Source organism: Aethalodelphis obliquidens, unplaced genomic scaffold (genome assembly GCF_003676395.1).
Source record: "Aethalodelphis obliquidens isolate GAN/ISIS:26980383/991018 unplaced genomic scaffold, ASM367639v1 scaffold34, whole genome shotgun sequence".
NCBI classification, from domain to species: Eukaryota; Metazoa; Chordata; class Mammalia; order Artiodactyla; family Delphinidae; genus Aethalodelphis; species Aethalodelphis obliquidens.
Genome location: NW_020837978.1, coordinates 21,038,832 through 21,050,583, shown reverse-complemented (window position 1 = coordinate 21,050,583; position 11,752 = coordinate 21,038,832). Strand labels below are relative to the sequence as shown.

Sequence of the window (11,752 nt, the reverse complement as noted above, 5' to 3'; positions counted from 1 at the left end):
GTGTGTGTGTGTGTGTGTGTGTGTGTGTGTGTGTGTGTGTGTGTGTGCGGCTGTGTTTGTTTACCGCAGAGTGGCGCAGCGGGAGCGTGCTGGGCCCATAACCTAGAGGTCAATGGATCGAAACCATCCTCTGCTAAAGGCGGTTACTTTTCCTCCTGAAGAGACCTTTGGGAGAAGAGAGTTTATTAAGAAAATTTGCCTTCTGTACATCCTCTTTGGTGAGGTGTCTGTTGAGATCTTTGGCCCATTTTTTAAGCATATGAAAAGCATATATCTTGAGAAGAATACAAATTAATACAACAATGAGATACCACTACACATCTATTAGAAGAGCCAAAATCCAGGACACTGAACACCAAATGCTGGTGAGGAGGAGGAACAACAGGAACTCTCATTCTTTGCTGGTGGGAATGCAAAATGTTAGAGCCACTGTGGAAGATGGTTTGGCAGTTCATACCATCCAGCAATTGCCCTCCTTGTTAGATTGCCCAAAGGAGTTGAAACTTACGTCCACATAAAAACCTGCACACAGATGTTTATAACAGCTTTATTCATAATTGCAAAAACTTGGAAGCAACCAAGATGCCTTTCAGTAGGTGAATGGATAAACTGTGGTACGTGCAGACAATGGAATATTACTCAGCATTAAAAAGAAATGAGCTACCAAGCCATGAGAAACATGGAGGAAACTTAAATGCATATTACTAAGTGAAACAAGCCTATCTGAAAGGCTACATACTGTATCATTCCAATATATGACATTCTGGAAAAGGCAAAACTATAGAAACAGTAAAATGATCATTGGTTGCTAGGGGTTGGTGAGGGGAAGAAGGATGAATAGGCAAAGCACAGAGGATTTTTCAGGCAGTGAAAATCCTCTGCGTGATACTGTAACGCTGGGTACATGTCATTCTACATTTGTTCAGACCCATAGAATGTACAACATTGAGGGCAAACAATAATGAAAACTGTGGACTTTGGTCCATAGTAGATTCATCGATTGTAGCAAATGTACCTGCTCTGTTGATAATGGGGGAGGATATGCATGTGTGAAGGTGTGTGTGCTTTCCTCTCAATTTTGCTGTGAACCAGTAACTGATCTAAAAAACTAAATCTTAAAAAAAGAGAGAAGAAAAAATTGCTATCTAGAAGTCTTCTCTTTGTGAGACTTCCAATCTTAACTCTCAAAAGAATGATGCATTTGAAAGGTCTCTTTTAATTTCCCTCACACATCTAATGTAAGGATTCATCAGCTTCGAAAACAATCAGTTTAGGGATGTGATTTAAAGAAAATGCGTGTATGTAAAAGAAGAGTAGCGAACTATAGCTGAAGTCTGTTTATTAACATTTTTGTCATTTTGTATAAAGTGATATTATAAAATAAATACATTTTTAAATTAAAAAAAATTAACGCAGAGGCCTGGGAAAGATGGGAATTTGTGGAACTTCGAAGAGTTACAAAAGTGACGAGCCAGCCAGGAGTCGAACCTGGAATCTTCTGATCCGTAGTCAGACGCGTTATCCATTGCGCCACTGGCCCACCCGCAACCATCGGTAGCTTACCCTTTTAGAAAAAGGAAGTAGCGGCATTACTGTTGCTCTAAATATGAATGTGTGAAATCTTTCCTTTCAGCTTGCGAACCTCAAAACCTCAGAACTGAACTAAAAGAAAGTCTTACTGGTTCTTCTTTCTCACTCATGCAGTAGGATTCCTTCGTGGTCTATGCGAACTCTGTTTTGATGTAGCTTGTAAAAGGTCTGAGAGAATGTTTAATATTTTAAAAAGTAACTTGAAGGTCAGTCCTACCAGGCAGGTAGGATACACAGACCTTGAACGTTGTAAAGAAGACAAAGCGTAGTCGGCAGGATTCGAACCTGCGCGGGGAGACCCCAATGGATTTCTAGTCCATCGCCTTAACCACTCGGCCACGACTACACACACGAGCATATTTATTCTTCTTCATGTTACTATATATCATTTATTCTAAGCTACTTCAGTATTTAGTAATTAAAAAGGGCAAAACAGAGGAGGCTAAGTTCTATTAATAGTTGATGGAACCGAAGAGGATTCAACCAACTTCAATTCCAGCATGTGGTAAACTGAGAATGCTCTTTGGTCTTTTCTAGAAAGCAAATCACCATATATTGCAATACTTCAAAAATCCCTATTTTTGCTGGAGCAGGAGATTTATCCTCAATAAATAATCCGACAAAGCTGCTCCTTACAGGTACCCTATGTCTTCAGACATTTAGTCTAGTGCCTGGAATATAGTAAGGGCTCAACAAATGTCAGCAGCTATTGTAACCCTCATTTTAAAATTCAAGAATGAGGATCTGTCAAAATGTTCTACAGGGAACCCCATCTTCTGTCTCTCTGTAAAGCTAAAAATATTTTAAAGCAGTAGATAGAATATTTTTGAATAAAATAGGAAATTAGAAAATATTTCTGAAAATCAGATCCACTTCATTGCACGGGGCCTTTTCTCACAAGAGGAAAAACAACTTTATCTGATACTCTATGGATAATGTTTAAAAATATTTGCAAAGACCACCTCCAAAGCAAGAACAGAACCCCAGGATCTCCACTTTTCTGAAACTACACAACCATTATCACAATCTTATCTGTATGTGTATGCATGTGGTTGTATTAATGTGCGAGTAGAAGATTTTGTTTTTCATCAACAGCTTCATTCCATGAACAGAAGAAGGACAGGGCATGATGGATAAACCACAGCTTATGTGTGATGGATTGAAAATTATCTCCAGCCCAGACCTCTCTTCTGGGCTCCAGAATTGGACACAATTGTCCTAGTTATTTCTTTTTGCATGTCAATGGGCATCTCAAAAGCAATACATCCCCAAACGAATGCTCTATCCTTTCCCCCAAAACTTGAAACTCCTCCAACAACCCAAATTTTTGACAGGAGCACCCAGGTACCAAACCCAAAGACTCAGAATTCCCCTTATCCGTCCTCTCTCTGATTTTCTCTCCACAGCCCACAGGTTACCAGGTCTCTGGTTCAACCTCCTAATTTTTTCTCAGATCTGGTTCTTCCTCCCAACCGTCAGACCCACTTTCTTAGATAGGGTTCTAACAGTTTCTCATAGGAGTTACTGCAACGACTTCTTGGAAGTCTTTTGGCCTCCGGTCCCTTGTCCCTGAACAGATTCATTCATTTCTTCATTGTTTCAAAATTTTTATTCTGGGCACAATCGCATGCCAGACACTTGGCTAGGTGCTGCTCACTCAGTGGAGAGCAAGAAAAGTGTGGCCACTCTTCTGAGGGATTTCTAGAATAAACAATTACAGAAGTAAACACTTACCATTGAGTATGACAAGTGAGAGGTCCACTGTGCCGTCGTAGCCCACAGGAAGAGTGTAGATCCCAGTCATGAATATCTTAGGTGGCTGCCTGGAGAGAGTCACTCATTAGACTCCAAGTTTCACAAAGAAATATTCCTGTTATACCTTTATTACTTCTGAATGGGCAAATGGACACTCAGTAAATATATGTGGAATGAATCATATTTAAACTCAGATCTGAAGGATGTGTGGGAGTGAGCCAGACTGAAGAGGGGAGTGGTGGTCTAGACTTAAACCTCATAGAATAGGGGAGAAATGGAAGACAGTGCTGTCTGGCTGGAATGTTGCTTTTTGGAGGCGTACAGAGAGGGGCAGCAATGAGAGATAACACGAGAGACGTAGTTTAGGGCAGATTACGTAGGTAGGGCTATGTCAACACTAACTGCTGTGTTCATCTGAGAACGCAAATCAGATTGGGTCCCTTCCCTCCTTTAAAGTCTTTAAAATTACTCTGTAGCCGGCGGGGAAGATCACAGATGGCATAGGAGGCCCTCATCACGGGCATCTATCTAACCTTCTCAGCTCTCTTTCTGGCCACTCTGTCAAGGGAGCCTGGACTCCTGAAGCATAAAGGATCTGCCCTTCCTCACAGGGTGCTGATTTCTTGCTGCTGACCCTCTGTTTTGTCTCCTAGGAGCCCTGTGCTCTTCCGTCAGAGCTTTTCTTTAAACAGGACAGCTTCTGTCAAGCTTTTTTTTTTAAAAAATTAAACTTTTATTATAAAAATTTTCAAACATTTAAAAAAATTGAAAGAATAGGGAATTATGTGTATAGCCACCACCCAGATTCAATAATTGTTAACATTTTGCCCTCTTAGTCTTATCTGCCTTTTTCTGCTGAATCATACGAAATTCATTTGAAGACATCATACCCTATACACATAAACATGTATCATCTAAACATGTCTCATATAACCACAATACCATTATCATAAATAAAAAAATCTAGCAATTCTTTATAAAAACATCTCATACCCTGTCCTTATTTCAATTTCTTTAATATGTCTTTTGGAGCCAGTTTCTCTTACCCGGATCCCACCAAAGTTCATTCACTGTTTTGGGTTGTAATGTTTCCTTAGTTCCCTTTAGTTTAGAACAGGCTTCCAGCTTTCTGTTGATGTTGTTATTGTTTTGACATTGACTTTTTAAAAAGTCCAAGCCTCTTCTAGAATGTCCCACATTCTGAATTTGTCTCACTGACTCCTCATGGCAACTTTTAGTTTATTCCTCTAAACTAGAAGTTAAGTCTAAATGATTGGTTAGAACCCTTTGATGGCTTACATTAGATTCAGGTTAAAAATTGTGGGCTTGACACTGTGCACTTTATAAAGTACTTCACATCAGGAGGCACTTGTCAGGACACCCCACTAATGGTGAAGATAAAGTAGTGCCCCCAGGGCTCTTTCTTTTTCTCTTTGCAACTAGCAAATAATCTTGGGGTGATACCTGACTACACACATATTGTTTCCCAATAACCTATTCCTAAGGGTTTTAAGATCATTAATGCTCTTTTCCTGGGTCTATTATTTCTCTAAGGATTACAGATGGTGAACCTTCTACCATTTTCCTGCATTTGTTAGAAGGCAGTTTGGCAAATTTGTTGATGTTTTTCTTGCCTTTCCCTGCAGCCCGGACTTCCCTCGGGGTTCTATGGCAGCTTCACATTTCCCCTGTTGTAACAGTCTTAGAACGCAGGTAGTACAAACTTCTATGTATAAAGCAAATAAGCTACAAAGATATGTTGTACAGCACAGGTAACATAGTCAACATTTTATACTTTAAATGGAGTATAACCTATAAAAATTTTTAATCACTATGTTGTACACCTGCAACTAATATAATATTGTAAATCAACTATATCTCAACAACAAAAAATATGTACATTCAAAAAATAAAGTAAGCTGATGGACTAAGTGTCCAATGGAGAAATCTCGTTGTAAAGATGACTAAATCAACCCCATCTCCGAGGAAGCAAACTGCACCTGCAAAAAAAAAAAGAAAGAAAAAAGAAAAGGAAAAGAAAGAACGCAGGTAGTTGGCGTTAAATCATGAAAGGCTGTGTCTGAGGTATTTGCACCATCGTCGAGTGGGCTGGAAGAACCTGAGAGACGTTATGCAGCTATAAGGTCCAGAATGGTTTTCACATTCGAGTGTGTATAGGACTCAGTTTTGGGTAGTTGGTTAAAACACAGATTCCTGAGCCCCACTCCCCAAATTCTAATTTTGTAGTTCAAGCGTAGTGCTGAGACGGAACTGGGACTGGCTGGGAAACCTTGCATTTCTAAGAAGCTCCCGGATGTTGCCACTGGTCCGCAGACCAAATTTTGCTGAGAGCAGACCGGGAGAACCGAGAACCGACTGTTTGGTGGATACTGTGGAGACAGGGATAAGCAGACACTGGACGGGTAAAAAGAAACAAAAACAAAGGAAAGGGTGTGGAGCGGAGGTACATGGAGTATAAAACTATCAAGATTTCTGATTACCGACTTTAAGAAAATTGTGTTATTAAGAATGATCACCATGCATGTCCTCAGGTATAACTAAGAAAATTGTTTTATTAAGAATTATAACCATGCAGGAGATTTCTGATTACCGGCTTTAACTAAGAAAAACTAAGAAAATTGTTTTATTAAGAATGACCACCCTGCATGTCCTCAGGTAGTTTCTGAGTAGCAATAGGTTAACCCCATAGCAACCACGAAGGGATTCGAACCCTCAATTTTCTGATCCGAAGTCAGACGCCTTATCCATTAGGCCACGTGGTCTTGCGGCAGTAATGGTGCTCTGGGTAATTTGTGCAAAGAAAATAATCTCAACTATAATTGTAACACTGAAATTACTATTGCAAACGAAAGCATTTCCAACGCCTCAAAAATCTTACAGTCTAGCTGGGGAAACAAATTGAACCTAACGGTCAAAAGTACGGCAAAGTTACAACCGACGTAACTACCAAGAAGTTATAACTAATAATAACAAATAATAGAGTGCTTTATTAGTGCTTTATCTTCTTTCAGTTCCTCAGTTTACCTTTTGATGGAAATCAGGGAGAAAGGCCACAGCAGGGAAGGAGCGCTTGAGCTGAGAGCTGAAGGAGAGGAAAAGATAGAGCCGGATTGCTTTACATACTCAGGGAACCACCGCTGCTTTGCGGTACTTTCAGGTAAAGATTGTGGATGAAGGGCAAGAATTCACTTTTGTGCACTCCAGAAATCCCACTCAAAACAACTCTAAAACATAAATTCAAATTGAACCGAAAGTTCGGGAGAGGAGATAATAGCAACAAAATTATGTAATCTGGAGAGCCGATTGAAGTGTGATAGCTGACTTGTCAGACCCGAGAAAGCTGAATCCTAAAGAGGTCGTGTAGGAAAAGCGAAGAGGCTATGAGATTTACACCACAGAACCTCCATCCTCACACTCCATGCCAGGCTCAGGAATTGTCAGCAGTAGCTTCACCTGGGAACTGCCTGTTAGGAGCTGAATTGTGTCCTCGTGTCTCCCCCACTACCCCAAATATGTCGAAGTTCTAACTCCCAGTACCTCAGAGTGTGACTTTGTTTGGAGATAGGGCTTTTAAAAAGGTAATTAAAGTAAAATGAGGTTATATGGGTGGACCCTGATACAATGACTGGTGTCCTTATCAAAAAAAGAACAGGACACAGACACACAGAGGAAAGACCACGTGAAGATGCAGGGAGAAGACCGCCATCTACAAACCTGTTGACAGGGTTGTTCTCGGACTTCTAGCCTCCAGAACTGTGAGAAAATAAACTTGTTGCTTAAGCCACTCAATCTGGGGTCCTTTGCTAGGGTAGCAAACTAATACCACATTGCCCCTCCACCATCCTGGAAGAAGACTGAAAGTTAACCTTTTTTTTTTTTTTTGAGTGAGCAAAGTTTCGGGTGGCTAGGCTGGGGCAGTATTCTCAAACTTTTCCCTGCATCACAATCAGGGAGGACTTGTTAAAACACAGAGTGCTGGGGTCTGCCTTCAGAGTTTCTGATTCTGTAGGCCTGGGGTTTGGCCGAGGATTTGTATTGCTAACAAGTTCCCGACTGATGCACGTTTTAAGAATCACTGGCTGGAGGAAGATCTATGAGCATAGGGCTGGTAGAAAATGGCAAGAACTCGGTAAATATTAGCAATTTGCTTCGAGTTGTTGTGAAGTGAATGGCACGTGTACACTGTAGAGACGTGAAGGCCCACGAAATCCCACTGAGAAGTGAGGGTTTCGGGAAGACATGCCATCTACGCTAGGCTTTGAGGATAAAGCAGCTTTTCACCAGGTTGAGAATGAGGTCAGGCGAGCGCTGAGAAACGAGGGGAGGGGGAGTGGGGGGCGAGGCCTGACACCGCAGGGCAGGGCAAGGCTGGTAGTCTTTTTCAGAAGAGGAGAAGTCTAGTGAATTTATAGGAAAAGTGGTAGTTCGAACATCGTGGCAATTCTTACTCCTGTTTCATTGCGGATCTAAACTCAGTACGTACACAGTTTTTCTCAAAACAGGAAAATTCCGACAAGTGGAAAGATCGAACGCAAGAAACCACTGAGTTTCCCCTACATGGAGCACTTGGGCTTTTTGGATTAGTATTTAATCTGGTTAATCCTTTATCTTTTTCCACCAAGCATTAGCGAAGCTATGAATAGTGGCGAGAAAAATGATCAAATCTACCAATAAAAAGGAATAAACCTTTAGAACCTGGGGCGAGGAGAAAGCATTTTTTAAATTCTAATGTAGAAGAAAGGCTACTTATGTCTGTGACCTCGTGGCGCAACGGTAGCGCATCTGACTCCAGATCAGAAGGTTGCGTGTTCAAATCACGTCGGGGTCAGGATCTTGGGTTGTCTTTTGGGTAGGGGGAGAAATGAAGAGCATGCGGCTTCTCTCCTCTTGGGCATGTGTAGTCGGCCTTGAGACCAGTTAAGGCTTCCAAGCCCAAGATGAGATAAAGAAGACAGAGTAGCTGCTCTGACAGAGTTTCAGTGGCATACGTTTGCCCTTAACTTGCCATTGGAATTCTAGAACGAGGACGAATTCCCCTAATGGGCAACTTTCTTTAACCGAGAGATTTAATTTAAACACCCTCCTTTTTGGCACCAGAGAATGCATAGTCTTTTGGTTTCCCTATCTTCTATGATTGTTTCTTTCCGCGTCTTTAACTGCTGAGGACCACTAAGGCCCTAAAATGTTGGCGTTTTCCCAGGCTCACCCTCGGCGCTCTTTTGCCTCCTGACTGTTCCTTTGCCTATCTGCCTACAACAAGTGGTGCATTTTTCTCAGATTCATTGCCTGCCACTACCCTGCTGAGCCTGGAACCTGGAACCATCCTGGACACTTCTTCTTCTCCTCCTCCCCCCACCCCGCCCCTCCTTTTCCCAATCCGATCAGGGAGTTGGGAGTTTTACCTCCTAAAGTGTTATATCCCATGTATCCTCTTCTCTTCATTACCACATGGCCTCCTTCCTTCCATCATACGTCTTGCCCGGGTATTGACATGAACCTCTTTAGTCTTCTTCCCAGACCTCCTCTTTCTCAGTTGGATCAGTGTCCTTATTACGCTTTTTTTAAAAAATGCAAATCTTATCCTGACATTCCCCAGCTTAAAACGAAATAATAAGCAACCGTTCTGATTAACCCTGTCACAGAGGTCTTCTTTCAGTTCCTCAAATGGTGTTGCTCTGTCCCAGGGCAGGGCCTCACTTTCTTTTCCTCTGATAGTGTTAAAGAGAAATTGCACTGAACACTTGTTAAAAAGGATCTGACAGATTTTTATTCAAGCTAGGCTAGTAAGAGACTCCAGTACACAACTGAACTCAACTCTGAATAATAGCAAGGATAGCTGGGGATTTATAGCAAGTGGGCAGGGTGAGGGGGGTCAGAGGATGGAAAATTACAAACAGGAGCTTGATTAGTTATCAAGGGTAGAGGGATTCTCAATAAACTGGCTTAGCAGGATTCTTGCTAAAATTGGACTCAGTAGGCCAAGGTTAAGGCCTAGCAGAGAGGAGGGCTCAGAGGAGCCTGAGTAAAGTTTGGTCAAAGAGGCAGTCCTTGTCAATGGCATGTCATAAGGCCTCCTTCTTATTACTAAGTTGGCCTCTGGAGAGCCTCAGGGCCAGGATCAAGGCGATCTGAACTGTGGCTATGAGTATTCCAGTCTTGAAAAGTTATAAACTCCCTTCTATATTAATAAATTGTATTCTGATTTGTAACATCAGGATCCTGTGAGTCTTACTAGTGAGAATCAGTTTCTAGGGCCTAATTCCCTTCAGGTGGTAATTTCACTGAGTTTGCTCTACCAGTAAATCTGAGGGCCAAACCTTATAACAGGTGGTCACAAGGTAGTAATCAGGTCTGGATGACTGATTTTCCTAAATGACATTTTTACTCTATCTCACACATGGATTTCCCAATTTTAGATTTTCTATATGCTCTTCTCTTTTCACTAGATTTATCTTGAGCCAAGCATTTGAGTCTCATTCTCCACCTCGATCCCCAGCATATCATCTAGTTAGAGTATCTGACATACTTATATATTATAACCATATTTATTGACTCCAATATTTATTTGATAAGGGCATGTTATATTCTCATCTGTTTCGATGTAGAAGCCAACATATCATTTCCATAAAATGTCAAACCAAACCTTCATTAAAAAATTCAGAATACTAGGAAGTAGGTTTTAACACCCAGTAGAAGGGGACTCTTGCTCAGAAAGATAAAAATTGCACCTAACTTTGTTTATTCAGAGAACTCTGTTGTTTATTCCAGGAATCTCTTGAAAGATCCATCAACTTCTTAATAGAAGGCATCAGATGACAGTTTACCAGACTACCTGCAGTACTCTTTCAGCCCTTGCTTTGCTTTCAAACATGTTCACTCCTTGAAGATATGGAGACTAATTTTCCTCGCTTGTGTGTGGACTGGACTTGGTGACTTGCTTTGAGTGAATAGAATAATGTGGAGGTTGGCATTGTCATACTAAGTACTAAGAGGTTGCAGCTTCTTCAAGTTTCTGTCTTGGACCACTTGATCTGATGGAAGCCAGCTGCCCTGTCAGGAGGATACCCCCATGGAGAGGCCCATGTGGTGAAGAACTGAAGTTTCAATTCAATAGCCAAGTGACTGAGTTTAGAAGAGAATTCTCCAGAATGGTTGGCAGCAGCAGGAAGCACAGGCAGGTTGGGGAGGGGCAACAGTGTGAAAAAGCAGTTGGTGTGAAGATGAGTAAATGAAGCTTATATCTCTGGTGATCTTTAAAAAGAACTAGAAAAGCATTATAAGCTTTCTCTGCTTCACGATTGCTATCACTTCTGGAAGTTCTATGAAGAACTTGGTCCTGAAAAACCAGCTGATTCACTGTCCGCAAGCCTTGTATTCAATTACTGGGTCCTTATGATGTCCTTGCTAAAAAACATAAAATGAAGAAAAAATCAGCAAATTTTAACCTTAAGTGGGAATAGTACTATAATACTCCTGAGTACCACACCATTTATTGGAGATAATAAAACTCAGTCCCACATGAGGTAATTCAAGAATTCTCCTGATGAACCTCCTGTATACGTGGGCACAAATGAAGCAAAGAAAAATTACATAATTGTTCAAAATGAAGATAAAGTGTTTGTTGCAGTCAATTATTTTTGATGAAAAGGCTTAAAGAAGTAACAGATAAAAAGAAAACTAGTGTCTTGAAAAACACAGATGAAAAGCTCACAGAAGCAGCCAGAGAGATAAGAAACCAGGGAGATAAGAAAGTTGTGACAAAGACCACTCCTGGTGCTGGCTTGATTGACCCAGTAAATAAAAATGATGTTGGGTACAGAGAGCTCCCTGAAACAGATGCCAACCTCAAGAGAATTTGCAAGACAACTGTCGAGGCAACAAGTGATGAAGAGAGAGTAAAAGTTTTTGCCCCCATTCAGGAAGTGATGACTTCTGTGCATTTTGCTAATGATGAATGTGATCATGGCATGGGGCTTGAGTTGGGAATGGACCTCTTTTGCTAGAGTTCACACTATTTTCATAAAGTTGCTGGCCAGCTTTTCCCTCCTGTATGTAATCTGTTGAAGAGGAATCTCTTCCCAGAAATCATTGAAGATCATCTGGCAAATAAAAGTAAAGAAAATATAGACCAACTTAAAGCATTGGTATTAAACTTGTGATTTTTATTTTGTTTTTAAGGAATACAGAGGAGTAAATTGATGGACACATTGAAGAAGAGGAAGAGGAAGAGGAAGAGGAAGGGGAAGGGGAAGGGGAAGGAGAAGGAGGAGGAGGAGGAGGAGGAGGAGGAGGAGGAGGAGGAGAAGGAGAAGGAGAAGGAGAAGGAGAAGAAGGAGAAGGAGAAGGAGGAGGAGGAGGAGGAGGAGGAGGAGGAGGAGGAGGAGGA

At 41.3% G+C, this 11,752-nt stretch overlaps 4 non-coding genes and 1 pseudogene across 4 annotated transcripts; 2 read left to right on the top strand and 3 right to left on the bottom strand.

The window, feature by feature from the left end:
- Nucleotides 1-1,467: 1,467 nt before the first annotated feature.
- TRNAR-ACG (transfer RNA arginine (anticodon ACG)) lies at nucleotides 1,468-1,540 on the bottom strand. Its single transcript has one exon. It is a non-coding gene; the product is annotated as a tRNA-Arg (tRNA).
- Nucleotides 1,541-1,854: 314 nt separating this feature from the next.
- Nucleotides 1,855-1,936, bottom strand: TRNAS-AGA (transfer RNA serine (anticodon AGA)). The gene has a single exon. It is a non-coding gene; the product is annotated as a tRNA-Ser (tRNA).
- A 4,119-nt stretch (nucleotides 1,937-6,055) lies between these two features.
- On the bottom strand, nucleotides 6,056-6,128 carry TRNAR-UCG (transfer RNA arginine (anticodon UCG)). The gene has a single exon. It is a non-coding gene; the product is annotated as a tRNA-Arg (tRNA).
- A 1,994-nt stretch (nucleotides 6,129-8,122) lies between these two features.
- TRNAW-CCA (transfer RNA tryptophan (anticodon CCA)) lies at nucleotides 8,123-8,194 on the top strand. Its single transcript has one exon. It is a non-coding gene; the product is annotated as a tRNA-Trp (tRNA).
- Nucleotides 8,195-10,514: 2,320 nt separating this feature from the next.
- On the top strand, nucleotides 10,515-11,525 carry LOC113631624 (histone PARylation factor 1 pseudogene; annotated as a pseudogene).
- The last annotated feature ends 227 nt before the right edge of the window (nucleotides 11,526-11,752 follow it).